Genomic DNA, 18,433 nt, shown 5'->3' with positions numbered 1-18,433 from the left:
TTAGATAGCATATGTGTATCTAGAGAGAGTAGACGGTCACTGGATGAACTAAGTGTTACTTTGAAGAGCATGTAACACCGCACCCGCACGTCCGTTCCAGTGTAGGAAAGGCAAGGAAAAGAAGTTGTAATTTTGTCCAAATACTAGTAGTAGCAGTAGTTTGTATTGCAACTGCAAGCACAGCATATATTCGGTTATTACGGTGGACACTCCCTACCTCTCTTAATAAGTTAAGTCTAGTAGTAGTACGTCATTCATGTGTGGGTGTATTACTGTTCACTCAATAAAAAGCAAAGCACCTAAAGTCATCCCATATGTAATCAAATACATCCCATGTGAAGTGATAGATAATCAGGTTTAGCTTCTTCATTTTCCTTTTCTAGTACTCATTTGCACTGTAGGGTGAAAGTTAAATTAATTAAGCAGTAGCCCTTTTAACAGAGTATTCTCAGTGCCACCCGTAATAGAAAAGTAAGAGCTTCACCACCTGCATGTACTGTACTGGACCGGTACAATAACGCAAGTCTGTCTCACTCATCATGGTGTGCGTCTGTTTTTCTCGGGTGCAAGTTCACTGCGCTGGCATTATGCCGGCTTGCATAAGATAACGTACCAATTTTCCTAAACAAGAGAGAAGAAGAAGAATAATACTGGTGTACTGTCATAGTCGACTGTAATGGAAGTCCATAGTGCTCGTAGAATTTGTTCCTTAAACTCCCACTAATGTTAGAGCAAGGATGAAGAAGTGGGAGGTTAGATAGATACTGGCCTCAATAGTTATGTACTGTGCTTTCAAGTTGCTAGTTGTACTGTGACACAACTTTCTGCTCAATCATTTTGTGTTAATCTTAAGGAGCATTGGTTATAGACTATGTCTTTCTTTCTTCATATAGTTGCTCCTTCCAAATCAACAAAACCAACAAGGAAGGAGCGGGCTCGAATGGACCGGCAATGGAGGCTGGATGCCACTGTCGCTGAATATCAGCGGCTGGTGGCCCTGGAGGAGGAGGACACACAGTCTACTGGTACAACATCCACTGGGACAGCTGCATCCTCCTCCGTGCCCCCACGGGCTGCCAGCCAGTGCTGTGCTCCAGCGGTACGGAGCCGGGCTACCAAAGCCAACCGCCACCGCCGAGCAGCAAAGACAGCAGCAAAGACAGCAGCTGCCCCCCACAGGAGTTGCAAGGCACGCCAGCACCGCTTATGCCTCAGAGTGTCCTACCTGGAGCAGGATGTCCTAACATATAAGACCTTGGTGGAGGGCCTCCGCTCCGACCATGCCACCCTCCACAAGGAGTATGATGCCCTGGCCGCTAAAGTGAACAGCATCCTGCCGTAGTGTCCCTTGCCCCTTTTTTAGAGACTTTTGGGGGGGTGGGAATTGGGAGTTGGGTTGTTTTTGGGACTTTTGAAGGACAATCGTTGGGGTTAGGGAGGGTCTTGCAGTAGATTATTTTGTTAGGGCTACACAAAAATACTTTTTGAAACTTTATCTGAGCATACCTGTTTTTTACTGCTTTTGAGTCTGGTGGGTAGGGGTTTAACAGTAAGTTTGTTTTCCTGAAACTTAAGTCTGTGTCATTTTCTTCCTTTAAGTGTAAATGGCTAAATGTTTTCAACACTAAGTGCCTCTCACAGAGTAAGTGAATTCAAGAGTCCTAGGACTTTAGTAGTACTACCGTCAATCTCTCGTCTCTCCTAATACTCCATTATACTACCTCCCACCAAACGCTTATCTTACCTGTAATTTGTGTTTGAAAGTAGGGCTAGGCCCAGGGCTGGCTGGCTCCAAGGGAAATGGCGATTAAGGTTGGCAATCCTGGGCGGATTAAATGTTCTCATTGCGGTGGTACTAGTAATGTGACACAGTGGCAGTTGCATGCCTATGGAAAAAAAGAAATATGACACCTGGTTTGTCCTCACTGGAGCATTACAATGGTATGATAGATAATTTAGCAGGTGACAGTACACTAGAACAGTGCCACAATGTAGCCTAACAAATGGTAAAGTATTGAAAGTATAACTAGTACTTGCGTTGGATTTCTTTGACATTGGCTACTACTACAAGAAATAGTACTGAAGCTGAGTAAGTCTAGAATATATCCTCGGATTCCTTCACCAGCCTGTATCTATGACCTTATCCTCCCCAGCAAGTGTGTGGAATTATTAATGTCATTTAGTCACACATCAATCAAAACCACATAGCCCGGGGGAAGAGGGTTAGGGTTTGGAAAATGGATGGGAATGGGGGTTACTTTTTGGGTAGGTTTTGTTGAGAGAAGAAAAAAAAAGCACAGCATGGACAAACAATAATTGAAGATAAAGAATTCTTTGGGTACAAAGCTAACCATAAATCTTTTAAGTGACATAAACATTGTTACTGAAAAGTAAATAGTACTTTCGACAACCGTGAATGACAGAATGCGACAGTACAGGGCTGCAGCGTTTTCACTTGCCTATCTCTGCACTCAGAGAAACACTTCTTACATTAAATTAGGTTTAACAAATAGCCGAAGTAAAACCTATAGAATGGCTGTAGGGATCAATATAGAAGCAGAGAGAGATCCAAGAAATGCAGAGTCACACTCATAGAAGTTCACAGCAATAACATTACTTAAAAAAACATTACAAAAGAATGGATACTGTATCTGTATATTGTTGTAGCTGTCCTGTTGAATTTGGTAAGTAAGTTGCACGCATCAAATCATTCCTCTTATTAGCGGCACTCTTCCATTCCAGCTGACGCTCCGTCCATCAATGTTGGTGACCAGAAGACACCCTGTCCACTGCCTGCCTGGCGGATGCTGAATTGCGGCTCGCTAATGTGAAGCCTGACTTCATCCTTTTTTTCCCATTGCACAGACTGAAACCCGGCCTGTAATTATTGATGGAAAAACAGGAAGTGATATTAGAACACCACTGACAAATAAATGTAAGGTATGTACGCTGTGTAGTGCAAAAGTCACACTTTGAGTTTCCTAATAGACAGTACAATATTTTTGAAAGTGCGTACTCTTTCTGAGTCTCCTTTTGAAGGATAAATAAGTATGGGCAAATTAATTTAGCGGATCTTTTCCCTCAAGATAGGTGTACTGTAAACTGTGTTTTAGAACAATATTAGACCTTCCCAGCAGTGCTCCCACACAGACCCTTACTAAAGCCAGTCGCAAAAATGTAGAAGACCCCCAATCAGATCTCAATAAACAAGGCCTAGTAGAAAACTGGTGACAAAACGTACTTTGAAAGTAAAAGTAGGCCCAAATACCCACTTACCCACCGTGGATTGTATTCAAACCACTTGCAAGCAAGCAAAAGTATCCATACCCAGCATCGCTCCAAGACTCGCAAACCCCCCCACAAACAGCCCTCCACCCAAACACATGCAATACAAATACTGCTAACCCTAACGGGCACTAAGTTAAGAATAGTGGCAAACGCTTTCTTTAACTATGCCAAATCCCCCCTTTCCCACCATGGAATTTCTTCAAATCACTTGCAACCAAAATTACACATTCCCACGAGTGCTCTAAGAAGACCCCAGAACTCAGTTGCAAAAATCTAGAACACCCCGAAACACATGCAATCCTGCTGCTAGGGCTACCCCTAAGGAACCCTAAGTTACAAAAAGTGCCAAAAGGCTTTTCCGCATGATTTTGTCCAAACCACTTCTATCTGGTATTAGACCTTCCCAACAATGCCCCAAGACCCGCCAACCCACCCGCAAAAAAAGCACAACACCCCCAAACAGCCAAAAAGGAAAATCTCATACTTACAATATTCATCGGCCTTCGGTCCAAACGCGCTGTGCAGCTAGGTCATAACTCCCGTTTTCCACCACGGATTTCCTGAAAAGCAAATGCAATCAAAATTAGACTGTCCCAGCAGTGCTCCCAGACCCCAAAACCCACCCACAAACACCCGGAACCCCCCAAAGAGCACCTCAAAGACAAGCAAGTCAGCAAAAACGCAAAAAAACTTCGCCTCCGATTTGGTCCAAACCACTTTTATCCGGTATTAGAGCTTCCCAGCAATGGCCCCAGGGCCGTCAACCCAGGCGAAAACTAGTAGAAGACCCCCAAACAGCCAAAAAGCAAAAGTACAAAAATGGGGACTTAGTCATTTTCATGGCAATTTCCAAAATCACTCCGCGCGCGCTCTGCAGCTAGGCCCTAACTCCCCTCTGCCACCATGGATTTGCTTCAAACCTCTTGCAATCAAAAGTATCCATACCCAGCAGTGTTCCCAGACCCCAAAACTCACCCACAAACACCAGGAAGCCCCCCAAACAGGCCCCCAAAAACGGTACATTGAGCGAAATGTCAGAACCAGCAAAAACTTTTCCCTCATGGATTTTGTCCAAACCACTTCTATCCGGTATTAGACCATCCCAGCAATGCCCCAAGACCCGCCAACCCACCCGCAAAAAAGCACAACACCCCCAAACAGCAAAAAAAGGAAAATCTCATACTTACAATATTTATGGGCCTTAGGTCCAAACGCGCTGTGCACCTAGGTCATAACTCCCGTTTTCCACCACAGATTTCCTGAAAAGCAAATGCAATCAAAATTAGACTGTCCCAGCAGTGCTCCCAGACCCCAAAACTCACCCACAAACACCCGGAACCCCCCCAAAGAGCACCTCAAAGGCAAGCAAGTCAGCAAAAACGCAAAAAATGTCTCGCCTCCGATTTGGTCCAAAACACTTTTATCCGGTATTAGAGCTTCCCAGCAATGGCCCCAGAGCCGTCAACCCAGGCGAAAACTAGTAGAAGACCCCCAAACAGCCAAAAAGCAAAAGTACAAAAATGGGGACCCAGTCATTTTCATGGCAATTTCCAAAATCACTCTGCGCGCGCTCTGCAGCTAGGCCCTAACTCCCCTCTGCCACCATGGATTTGCTTCAAACCTCTTGCAATCAAAAGTATCCATAGCCAGCAGTGCTCCCAGACCCCGAAATCCACCCACAAACACCAGGAAGCCCCCAAACAGGCCCCCGAAAATGCTACATTGAGCGAAATGTCAGAAACAGCAAAAACTTTTCCCTTATGGATTTTGTCCAAACCACTTCTATCCGGTATTAGACCTTCCCAGCAATGTCCCAAGACCCGCCAACCCACCCGCAAAAAAGCACAACACCCCAAAACAGCCAAAAAGGAAAATCTCATACTTACAATATTCATCGGCCTTCGGTCCAAACGCGCTGTGCAGCTAGGTCATAACTCCCGTTTTCCTTTTTTTTTTTTTTTTTAAATCTTTTTATTAACAGGTTTTTACAGAAATTTTTCCCCCTCTGGAACCGAGAGGGGGTGAGGAACAGTTTGCTAGAGTAAATCAATAATGCTTCCACCATGGAAGTGTAAAAAACAAATATATAATCTTAAAGTATACACATCATATGACACATTATAACTTATATCGCACCTAAAGCTCCTCCCTCATACCTTAGTATTTACACAAACCATGCTTAACACAGAAACACCAATCCGTTAAACTTACATATTTACATATAAACAAATTTTGCATCACTCTATTTCTTATTAATACCAATGCCCCTCCCTTATACCCCACTGATCCTTATGCCCTTTTATGCATTATATACACGTTATATATACTTTATATAAACTTTACACTTCTTCCTTCCAATTCATTATTGGCTCCCAAATTTTCAATCCTAGTTTCCTTGCATTCTTTCCTCTTCTTGAGTATATTACTTTTTCTAGATTATATATACTTAGAAGCTTGGCTAGCCATTGCTGGAATGCTGGTGCAGATTGTTCTAGCCAGGCTGAGGCAATACATAATCTAAAGACTGCCATGGCGACGAAGATGAAGTAGTTACCCTCTTCGTATTCGTTGCTCGAGTCTACCCCCAGTAAAATAATTGCAGGAGTTAAATTGATAGATAATTTCAATGCCCTTTGAAGAAATGTTTCTATCTCGTTCAATATTGTCAATAGACATGGGCATGTTGCAAAAATATGAATAACATCTGCCTCTAGACTTCTACATCTAGGGCAATTTATACCAGTAGTCGCCCCCCATTGTGCAAGTTTCGCTGGAGTGTAGTACAGCCGATAGATGGTTTTATAATGCTGAGCCTGCAGAGATGCAGAGCACAAGATATTCTTTCCTAGTTCTACTGATATATTAAAGCACTCCTGCTCTATGTCCAATTTCGCCGCCCAGCTTTCCCCCCACTTAACCATGTCATCTGTTTTAGATTCAATTAGCTCTGCGTAAAACCTTTTGATTGTGCAGTCTACTCCATTATGTATTGCCTCTAGTATACAATTTTTCTCAAATCCTCTCAACCCCCCCCCTTTTATTTTGCAGGAAACTTCTTACTTGTAGATATTTGAAGAAGTGTCTTGTTGACAAATCATATTTCGCCTGTAAATTTGCAAATTGTTTCATCCCCTGTGAGGCCATCAGATCCCCCACTTTTATTATCCCTTTTCGATACCATTCTGTGTACACTAAGTCAGAAAATATATCTTCAGGAAATAACGTATTCTCTTTTATCCTCGTGTATCTATTAAATTTCCCCAGTCCAAATTTCTTAATAAACGCCTTCCAAATGTTATGTGCACCCAAAATAGTCTTGAATCGTGTTCTTTTAAAATAAGCTGTGTCAAAATGTTTCAGAAATATATTTTTAACTTCTTCTCCCATCAATATGCCATATATCGCTAATGAACCCAGATCATCATCTCCTTCCACTTCTGCTCCACCTATTAATCCTACCATATATTGTAAGGCTGCAGCCCAATAGTAAAGTTTTAGGTCCGGTAATGCCCATCCTCCTCTTTCCCGTGGGAGTGCCATAAATCTTGCTGCTCTCCTAGTTTTACCTTTAGACCAGATAAATCTATTAATCATTATTTCAGTTTTTTTAAACCAAAGGTTATCAAACCACAACGGAATTGTCCTGAACAAATATAGAAATTTCGGCAATATTAGCATTTTTATGATATTTACTCTGCCAACCAATGTGAGATGTAAATTATTAAGTCTATCTAGCTCTTTCCACACTTTTCGTATAATGGGGTCTATATTTAGCTCTCGTTTTTCACCACGGATTTCCTGAAAAGCAAATGCAATCAAAATTAGACTGTCCCAGCAGTGCTCCCAGACCCCAAAACCCACCCACAAACACCCGGAACCCCCCAAAGAGCACCTCAAAGGCAAGCAAGTCAGCAAAAACGCAAAAAAACTTCGCCTCCGATTTGGTCCAAACCACTTTTATCCGGTATTAGAGCTTCCCAGCAATGGCCCCAGGGCCGTCAACCCAGGCGAAAACTAGTAGAAGACCCCCAAACAGCCAAAAAGCAAAAGTACAAAAATGGGGACTTAGTCATTTTCATGGCAATTTCCAAAATCACTCCGCACGCGCTCTGCAGCTAGGCCCTAACTCCCCTCTGCCACCATGGATTTGCTTCAAACCTCTTGCAATCAAAAGTATCCATACCCAGCAGTGTTCCCAGACCCCAAAACTCACCCACAAACACCAGGAAGCCCCCCAAACAGGCCCCCGAAAACGCTACATTGAGCGAAATGTCAGAACCAGCAAAAACCTTTCCCTCATGGATTTTGTCCAAAGCACTTCTATCCGGTATTAGACCATCCCAGCAATGCCCCAAGACCCGCCAACCCACCCGCAAAAAAGCACAACACCCCCAAACAGCCAAAAAGGAAAATCTCATACTGACAATATTTATGGGCCTTAGGTCCAAATGCGCTGTGCACCTAGCTCATAACTCCCGTTTTCCACCACGGATTTCCTGAAAAGCAAATGCAATCAAAATTAGACTGTCCCAGCAGTGCTCCCAGACCCCAAAACTCACCCACAAACACCCGGAACCCCCCCAAAGAGCACCTCAAAGGCAAGCAAGTCAGCAAAAACGCAAAAAATGTTTTGCCTCCTATCTGGTCCAAACCACTTTTATCCGGTATTAGAGCTTCCCAGCAATGGCCCCAGAGCCGTCAACCCAGGCGAAAACTAGTAGAAGACCCCCAAACAGCCAAAAATCAAAAGTACAAAAATGGGGACCCAGTCATTTTCATGGTAATTTCCAAAATCACTCTGCGCGCGCTCTGCAGCTAGGCCCTAACTCCCCTCTGCCACCATGGATTTGCTTCAAACCTCTTGCAATCAAAAGTATCCATAGCCAGCAGTGCTCCCAGACCCCGAAACCCACCCACAAACACCAGGAAGCCCCCAAACAGGCCCCCGAAAATGCTACATTGAGCGAAATGTCAGAAACAGCAAAAACTTTTCCCTTATGGATTTTGTCCAAACCACTTCTATCCGGTATTAGACCTTCCCAGCAATGTCCCAAGACCCGCCAACCCACCCGCAAAAAAGCACAACATCCCCAAACAGCCAAAAAGAAAAATCTCATACTTACAATATTCATTGGCCTTCGGTCCAAACGCGCTGTGCAGCTAGGTCATAACTCCCGTTTTCCACCACAGATTTCCTGAAAAGGCAATGAAATCAAAATTAGACTGTCCCAGCAGTGCTCCCAGACCCCAAAACCCACCCACAAACACCCGGAACCCCCCCAAAGAGCACCTCAAAGGCAAGCAAGTCAGCAAAAACGCAAAAAAAAATTTGCCTCCGATTTGGTCCAAACCACTTTTATCCGGTATTAGAGCTTCCCAGCAATGGCCCCAGAGCCGTCAACCCAGGCGAAAACTAGTAGAAGACCCCCAAACAGCCAAAAAGCAAAAGTACAAAAATGGGGACTCAGTCATTTTCATGGCAATTTCCAAAATCACCCGTGCGCGCTCTGCAGCTAGGCCCTAGTCTCCCCTCTGCCACCATGGATTTGCTTCAAACCTCTTGCAATCAAAAGTATTCATAGCCAGCAGTACTCCCAGACCCCGAAACCCACCCACAAACACCAGGAAGCCCCCCAAACAGGCCCCCGAAAATGCTACATTGAGCGAAATGTCAGAAACATCAAAAACTTTTCCCTCATGGATTTTGTCCAAACCACTTCTATCCGGTATTAGACCTTCCCAGCAATGCCCCAAGACCCGCCAACCCACCCGCAAAAAAGCACAACACCCCCAAACAGAAAAAAAGGAAAATCTCATACTTACAATATTTATCGGCCTTCGGTCCAAACGCGCTGTGCAGCTAGGTCATAACCAGTGTTCCCTCTAACCCGCGCGGCTGGGCGCCCGCGCACCTTTAAGGCACCGAGCGCGCAGTGCCTCTTGTGAAGCGCGCACACGTTCTGGCCGCCGCCCGCTTTCACAACGCGAGCGGCGAAAAACGGCAATTTACTGGTTGCCTGAGGCCTTAGAAATGCCCTCAATCAGCCCGCAGCCTCTCTCTATTCGGAAAAGCCACGCATCAATTCCAAAAGCATTAAGTGTGCTTTACACGTCATGCTTTTGGACTTGCTGCATTTCTTTTCTAAATAGAGCGCAGCTGGGTGCTGATTGCGGGCCGTTGTGAAAATATTGCTGTTAATTGCTGCACTCTCATGTGCTGCAATTAACAGCAATATTTTCACAACGGCCCGCAATCAGCACCCAGCTGCGCTCTATTTAGAAAAGAAATGCAGCAAGTCCAAAAGCATGACGTGTAAAGCACACGTAATGCTTTTGGAATTGATGCGTGGCTTTTCCGAATAGAGAGAGGCTGCGGGCTGATTGAGGGCATTTGTAAAGTAGGGAGGGCACTTGAGGGCAGCAAGGCCCGGTTCACCGGCCTGGAGCATCGGGGAGAGAGGGACTGAGGACCAGTGGGGTAGCGGGGGGGGCGGTCCGCCCCAGGCGGCACCATTTTTGAGGCGGCGCTGCACGGGAGACTTCTTAGGGGACTGGGCTCCGAGTTGCCAACTTTACAATCTAAACTGTATTGATTCGCCGGCCCCACAGTAGCGCGGTATGCTTTCACTTTCGTGAGTCCATGATGGGAATGAGCTCTGCTGAACTGAGAATGAGCCTGATGTGGGAGGCCGTAGGCGGAAGGCATCGCGTGAAAAGCAGCTGCTCTCGAGCAGGCCGCAGTTGCATTTTCTTTTCAAGTAAGTGTGTGCCCAGCCCTGGTCCGGAGTTAGAGAGGGGCGTATCTTGCTGGCAATAAACAGTTCCAAATTATCTGTGCTCCCGGGTTTGGTTTGCATACCGACCTCCTCCAATATCAAAGCGCGGTGCAGGGCTCGTTTATTATGAATTGTTTGTTGTGCCATTAGCCCCTGGAGATCAGAAGGTGTGTGTGAATTTTTTCAAGGCATGGTGGAAGAAAGCCATCTATTCTATACAAAACATAAATCGCACTTGAAATGTCCGATTTTTCCACCAAAACGTCATGATGGCTCTGAGGATAATATTTTTCACAGAAGCTCGAGCCACGTTTTGTATGACCAGAGAAATGGAAATGAAACACACCACCACGCATGGAGAGGTGAATAATCGGGTAAAATCTACGAGGATGTGTGTGTGTGTTTTTTTAAATAGATGTGCACAGTTATATAGTGCTCTGTTAAGTACCATTTCAAGATTCAACTTTTTAATTTTTCTTGAATGTCAAAATAACTTTTTGAACTGTATAAATGTTGATCGAATTTTTTTCAACTTTCGCTCTGACTTACCCTAGCTTAGCAGGACTGCCTAGGAAATGCTGTTTGTTACTAAATCTGACTCTTAAAGGATCATTACAAACACGCCACACACATTAAGGGAACGTCTATGGCAGGCCAGGCTCTGACGGTCCTGGACCGGCAGCTCGTGCCGGTCTCCAGCTCCTCTAGGTTAATGGCAGCTCACGCAGCAGGGGCTTTTAGGAGACAGAGGGAAAGAGGGAGAGAGAGCTGAGAGGGAAAACAGATCAAAGTGCGAGGGAGGGAGAATGGTGTGGCTAGAGAGAGACATAAGCGATCAGAAGAAGAAGAGAGAGGGGAGAGACAGAGAATGGATGGATAGAGATAGAGAGCAAAAGAAGGAAAGGAGCAGGGCTGGCTTGGACATTTTTGCCAGCCCTGCTCTGAGTGAGCTTCCAGCTCTAGCGGAGGTTCTTGAAATTTTAAAATCCATTAGGGATTTTTCAGGCTCCCCAGAGCACACAAAGAGCGATTTCACAAACCTTTTGTGGTTTGACCAAGTTAGGAGTGTCCCATCCCAAGTCCATCCATGGCTGCTCAGGCAATTATGGGGTGAAGTACGCCATTCCCATCTCTAACCCTGCCCCATCGGAGTCCACGCCTCATCTCTCGGACAGGCAAACCGAATTGCCCTGTCCAACATTGGCTTGCAGCCTGAGCCTGCCTGCCTGCCTACAGCCAGCCTTGCACTTCAAAGTCGCTGCCTGCAATGGTAAACCCAAAAGCGCAAGGCCAGAACTAGTTAGTTATGGGAGCCCAATCTGCTGCCTCTGAAGATGTCCAGGGTTTCATCAGCAGGCAACTGACATGCATACCTGGATGATGGTAAGACAATACGTTTATAATAAGTTGACAATAATTTGATAATCATGTGATGTGGATACATTCAGATAGTCATGATGGGTCACTCACATATTGAAGGATAGCCATTGATGAATAGGACATCAGCACACTTTGTAGCATTGCTGAGTGCATGCTCGAGGCAGAGACTCAAACTCTAAACGCTAGGCTATTTTCATGTTGTGCACAGTACAAGCTAATGTACAGACAGGTTGTAAATACGCTCCACACCAGGATTGGATACAGTTAACACTTGGTTATTTGTATCATTTATTCAGTCTAGGTAAACTTGCTGGCGAGTGTCACTCATAGTCATTGAAATGTCACTCATCAGGTAGTATAAATGGTGCCGAAGCAGGAGCCCAGGCCCAAATTTACCGAAGGTAAATAAAAAAGCACACCGCCTGCTTTTGAAGGACAGTTGCATCAGTGCAAGGCTTTTTAGTAAGGAGACTCCAGATTTATCACTGCTTGAGTTGAGAAGGGAGCCTGTTTTGTGTTTTCACGGACCTCTCCTTTATGAAGCCAAGGGTGTGAAGGTTTCCATAAAGGAGAAACAAGTCAAGCGAAATACATTAAACATTACAGCGGTTGAAATAAGAACTGGGATGAGTGGGTGGCAGAGAGCAGAGTACTCAACTACGTGGAAACCAACCTGCAGAAGCAGAAGGGACTTCAGAAGGCTAATCAGGAGCAGTATGCAGAGAGGAAAATGAGAGGTGCAGCACCAAAGAAGGCCGGGGGTCCGCAGCAGAAACATGTGGAAGTAAAAACGAAGAAAAATAAACAGAAAACTCCAGGGGCTGGAGAAGGCAGTAGTACGAGTGAAGCACCTCAACCCCCACGTAAGAAGAGAGCTCGTGTAGACCCCAGCGTGGAAAATGAGGAAACGTTTATGGACAGAGTTGAAGTGAAAGTAAAGACTCCAGAGGAGCTCAAACCGTGGCTGGTTGATGACTGGGGCTTGATAACTAGGCAAAAGCAGCTCTTCTATCTCCCTGCTAAAAAAAAGTGTTGATGCCATTTTGGAGTATTATGCAAATTACAAGAAATTGCGAGGCAACACAGATAACAAGGAGTATGCAGTGGACAAAGTGGTTGCTGGAATTAAGGAATACTTTAACGTGATGCTCGGCACACAGCTGCTGTACAAGTTTGTGAGGCCACGGTATGCAGAAATTCTGGCTGATCATCCAGATGCACAGATGCCACGCGTCTATAGAGCGCCTCACCTTTTAAGACTGTTTGTATTGGTGCAATGCTTGCCTACACACCTCTGGATGAGAAGAGTCTGGCTTTATTATTGAACTATTTGCATGCTTTTCTGAAGTACCTTGCAAAGAATGTGCTAGTATTGTTCCCAGCTTGTAGCGAGTGAGGTAAGAGGAGAGCAGCAGCAGATTCAGAGGGGTGGGTGGCTGAGTCTGTGGCCCATCCATGATAGCTGCCTAGGTTTCAGATTGCTGTGTGTGGCACTTTCAGAATTTCATTGTAATTATGAGTGACATTTTAACATCTAGAAGTCACACTTTCTCAGGGGCAAAAATTAAAATCCCTCATGTACGTGCATGTAACTTGCATGATCGAGGTAACTATTAGCAGCAATACTAAGTGTCTCTCGGACATCTTTCAAGTGCTCACCGGCCTTTTTCCCCATCCCCCCCCCCCAAGGGGTGGCAATCTAAGGGATAGCCCCGGGTGCCACAAGCTCTAGCTACGCCCCTGCTGAGGACCCCCGGTACCACAGCTGTGTTGAAGAGATGCATGGAGCAGTGACGCTGTGCTCGCTGGTCTCTCACATAATTCTTTTATGCTAGTAAGCCCTCGAGTGAAAAAGTAATGAGAGATACTTAGTAGTATATTTATGGAGGGGTTTTGAGTCTTGTTTGCACCACACAACATGGAGAAAAGAAATGCAGCAAGTTTTTATATAGTGCAAACTCAACCGAAAAAGTATTGCAGCGCTTTACATGATTTATTATAATATATTTTTTTGTATGCATGGGGAGATTAATTGGTTTGCCCAGAATCACAGGATTTTAGGCTGACCTGAGACTAAAAACCCATCTCCAAAATCGACAGCTCAATCATTAAGCCACAACCCCAACCACAAGAGCAGAAGCATTTTCATTAATATATACAACTTGATTCAAAAAACAACTATTGATAAAGCCAATTGTCTTGGCCAGGGCTCGAGTCGGGGTACCACGCGGGTGGACGGCATCCCCCCACTTATTTTGCCGGCAGCTCGATAACTGGAGCAAATGGAGCCACACATTCACTCTTTGGCCTCTCTGGGGTGAGATCGGAGCCCATTCAGAACGCTGCTCACGCGCTGGCTTCTCTGATGCAATCGCATCCAAGGGGTGAGTGAGGGGAGGCAATGACAGAAGCAGCAAAATATCAGTAGGCTGGCACACTATATGATGCACTCATTTTTAGCTTAATTGCTTTGAAGCCACACCCTTAATTGCATTGGTTACGCCCCTTTGTAAGATCCCCGAGAATTTTCATCCCACTCAAAGCCCTGGTCTACAAGCGCGGTCAGGTTCTTGGCGCACATAGCCTTGGTTGCAGCGCACAGAGACCTTACTCTGCCGCACACAGAGGAAAATAATTAGAGGGAACATTGGTCATAACTCCCGTTTTCCACCACGGATTTCCTGAAAAGCAAATGCAATCAAAATTAGACTGTCCCAGCAGTGCTCCCAGACCCCAAAACTCACCCACAAACACCCGGAACCCCCCCCAAAGAGCACCTCAAAGGCAAGCAAGTCATCAAAAACACAAAAATAATTTCGCCTCCGATTCGGTCCAAACCACTTTTATCCGGTATTAGAGCTTCCCAGCAATGGCCCCAGAGCCGTCAACCCAGGCGAAAACTAGTAGAAGACTCCCAAACACCCAAAAAGCAAAAGTCCGAGGAGGAGCTTCGCGGGCAAGCAAGATTGCCACGTAAGCTCGGAGCTCCGCAGATCCTCCGACCCTCCGCACATATCCTGGAAGAAATCCTGATCCATGACGGTGGATTTCAATTGGCGAATGGTCGCAGACTCGGGATCCACTTTCCGTTTTTAAATCCGTCATTTCTTGGCAAAGTTATGTCGTGTTGAACTTTGTGCCAGGGATGCGCTATTGTCCCGGAGATGTCCGATGAAAGAGACGACGCGGCGCATGATTGATATGCGGAGTTGAGAGTCTTTGGTTCCTGCTGGCGGAGTGCGCGTAGCCTGCAGAGTTGTTTGCGGCTGCCTTGGCCTCGTGGTAGCTAAGTTTTGTGTCTGCCCGAGTGCCCACAGTGTCTTCGCCGCGTCGCTCTTTGTTCTCTCCGGACCCAACATGGCCGGCAGGGGTGATCCCGACAGGACGGCGAACCGGGCTAGCAGGAAGCCGATCCAACCCCAAACGAATAAGATCGATCGGTACGCCCAACAAAGGACCTCGCCTTCTGTGGTTGCTCAGTCTAAAGACCCCCTACGCTCGAGCTCACCAGAGGGGTCGGACCCCACTTTGCGCGACATCATGGGGGCTATCACAAGCATCAGGACTGAGATGCACAAGCAGCACGAGGTCCTGGCGCACAAAGTGGACACCCTGGCTATCGACATCAACTTGATTAGGGCCGACCTGGGCAAGACTAATGATCGACTAAAATCTCTTGATATTAAGACCTCCAGCCTCACGACTGATGTGTCCGACCTGCAAGCTGAGGTCCGTACTTTGAGGTCGGTTAATGACCTGTTCTCGAGGCGGTTGGAGGACTTTGAAGGACGTGCCAGGCGGCAGAACGTGCGCATCATTGGAGTGCCGGAGGGTGCAGAGGAAGCGGCGGTCGACCTCTTTGTCGAGGACTTGGTAAAGACCCATTTAGCGCCAGCAGGGCTCAGCCACTTTTTCTCGGTGGAGCGGGCCCATAGAATACCTGGCGGCCCTCCAAAGACGGGCGTCGCACCGAGACCCATCATCGCCCGCTTATTTAACTTTCGAGATCGTGATGTGATTCTCCAGGCCTCGAGGAGACATGGGCCTCTTAAGTTCCAGAACGCTGATGTGAACTTCTACCCGGACTTCACCAGGGCTGTTCAGAGACAGCGCCAGAGCTTTGCGGGGGTAAAGCGGCGCCTCAGGGACCTGGGGCTTAAGTACTCTATGCTCTTCCCCGCTAAGTTGCGCATTGAACGTGATGGCCGTGCCATGTTTTTTTGATACGCCTGAGACTGCGAGTGACTGGCTGGACACTTTGCCGCACCGTCGAGAGGACCAGGAGGAACGCTCCGAATGCGCCTCTGGTGGCCTTGATCATCAGGACTAATGCTTCCCACATTGCTGTTAAGCGGATGGTGATTCCGTTGGCTGTGACTGATAAGGCCAAGCTGTTGCACTTTACCCTGGAATATCCTATTCTTCCATGGAGGGTGGCGGGGGGGACTGCTGGGGTTCCTTACTCCTCTAGGGTCTCTTTTGTAGTTTAGTTTATGGGGCGACAGGCACACTTCTGGTTGGGGGTCTTTTTAGTCTCCTGCAGGGGTGCAGGGTGGGGGGTGGTGTTGGGGAAGGTTGTGTGTGTATTCTTTGTTTCTCTCTTCTTCTTTCCTTTCGGCAATGGGTCATATGTTCTGTTCTGTTTCGCTTGTTGTTGAGGCTTTTGGGGGTCGGTGGGCAGCTGGGATACGATGATGGGGGGTAGGAAACTGCAAGTTCTTTGTTGGAACGTCAATGGCTTGGGAGATCGTATTAAGAGAGGGGTGGTATTGCAACTGCTCAAAAGACATATGCCTGATATTGTTCTCTTGCAGGAGACTCATTTGGTTGGGAATACATGTAGAGCTCTTAATAGGAAGGGCTTCAAAATGGTGGCTCATTCGGGGTTCTCTTCGGGGTCCCGGGGGGCGGGGTCATGGTGCGCACGTCCCTCCCTTTTGAGATTGACTCCACTGTGGTTGACGAGAGGGGGCGGTACGCGGCCGTTTCGGGGCGATGGGAGGGGCGTGCCCTGATATTAGTTTCGGTTTATGTTCCTCCGGGTCTGCAAAATAACACCTTCCAGGACCTTGGTAGCGCCATTTTGAATCTGCCGGCAGGGTTGCTCATTGTGGGGGGTGACTTTAATTCTGTTTGCTCCGGCTCCTTGGACAGACATCCGCCTAGAGACCTCCGAAGCTCGCAAATGTGGTTGCCCACCTTCCTTGACACTATGGGGTTGGTCGACTGCTGGAGACTTTTACATCCCACCCAGAGTCAATATTCCTTTCATTCAGGCGCCCACAGTAGTCTCTCCAGGATAGATTACGTCCTTGCCTTAGCAGCTCATGCACCGGCGGTCTCTGAGGCCCGGTTTTTGGCAAGGTGTTATAGAACAGGGGTTGACCCAATGAAGTCCAAGGACCTGGGTATTCAGCAATACAGACAACAACTGGTCCTCGACATAAATTTGCCAATAAAAATAATCATAGTCTTCAATCAAGTTAATTGACTCCAAATCCAGACTAAATCTGTAGACTTGATGGTATAGAGGATAATAGCCCACCGCCTCAAAGAAATATCATTACGATACGTGTCAAATAACCAATGAAACCAAAGAAAGTCCAATTGGGACGATTAATTTAATATACCATACAGTAATGTTTGAAAGTCAATATATCTATGTACATGTATTTACACAAATCATAAAGCAAAAGTACATTTTTAAAAAAAAGAGAGAACGTGCACAGAGAAAGATAAAGTAAGTGCTCAAGTGGATGATCAAGAAGATCAGAAGAAAGTGTGGTTGATTTATGTACAAAAGAATAATGAGCCTGTCCTAGGTACTGCTTGTAAAAAATACTTCTTTTTTACTCGCTGATTCCTATGTACAATTCCTTAGTCCTTCAATTGCACCATTGGCAATGAAGAGAGGGGGTGGGGGGTGGACAAGGGACAGGGATTAGTAGGTACAGGCTCCCAAGGGGGAATGTCGTCATTCCCCCTTGGGAGCCTGTACCTACTAATCCCTGTCCCTTGTCCACCCCCCACCCCCTCTCTTCATTGCCAATGGTGCAATTGAAGGACTAAGGAATTGTACATAGGAATCAGCGAGTAAAAAAGAAGTATTTTTTACAAGCAGTACCTAGGACAGGCTCATTATTCTTTTGTACATAAATCAACCACACTTTCTTCTGATCTTCTTGATCATCCACTTGAGCACTTACTTTATCTTTCTCTGTGCACGTTCTCTCTTTTTAAAAAAAAATGTACTTTTGCTTTATGATTTGTGTAAATACATGTACATAGATATATTGACTTTCAAACATTACTGTATGGTATATTAAATTAATCGTCCCAATTGGACTTTCTTTGGTTTCATTGGTTATTTGACACGTATCGTAATGATATTTCTTTGAGGCGGTGGGCTATTATCCTCTATACCATCAAGTCTACAGATTTAGTCTGGATTTGGAGTCAATTAACTTGATTGAAGACTATGATTATTTTTATTGGCAAATTTATGTCGAGGACCAGTTGTTGTCTGTATTGCGGTTTTTGGCAAGGGGCATCTCGGACTACTCCCCGCTGTGGGTCTCCTTTGACTTTAATATTGTAGTATCGGAACGACCGGTGGTGGTCAACCCGTGGTACGTCCGGAACCCCAAGACTCGTGGTCTCCTGGCCAAGGCTATCGAACGCTACTTCACCGAGAACGTGGGGTCGGTAACATCGGCCGCCACTTTGTGGGAGGCTTTTAAAGCGGTCTTGCGGGGTGAGGCATTCACTCTCATAGCGGAAGTCCATAGGAATAGAGACGCCGACATGGTGCGTATTGAGGCGGAGATCATGGAGTTGGACTCCCGATTGGAGGCGGGCCCTGAGCCTGACCTACTACATACTCTCTCCCTCAAGCATTCGGAGTATCGTGACCTCGCCACGGACGCTGCCCTTGTCCTGGGTAGAGAACAGCAGGGTCGGATCTACGATGTCGGTGACAAGGCGGGAAA

At 46.2% G+C, this 18,433-nt stretch overlaps 1 pseudogene; it reads left to right on the top strand.

Moving 5' to 3' along the window:
* The first annotated feature begins 11,805 nt into the window (after window positions 1–11,805).
* Window positions 11,806–12,840, top strand: LOC147668243 (mortality factor 4-like protein 1; annotated as a pseudogene).
* Window positions 12,841–18,433: the final 5,593 nt, after the last annotated feature.

Source organism: Lissotriton vulgaris, unplaced genomic scaffold (genome assembly GCF_964263255.1).
Source record: "Lissotriton vulgaris unplaced genomic scaffold, aLisVul1.2 SCAFFOLD_1310, whole genome shotgun sequence".
NCBI classification, from domain to species: Eukaryota; Metazoa; Chordata; class Amphibia; order Caudata; family Salamandridae; genus Lissotriton; species Lissotriton vulgaris.
Note: the sequence above shows the minus strand (reverse complement) of the source record. Positions and strands in the feature narration are given on the sequence as shown.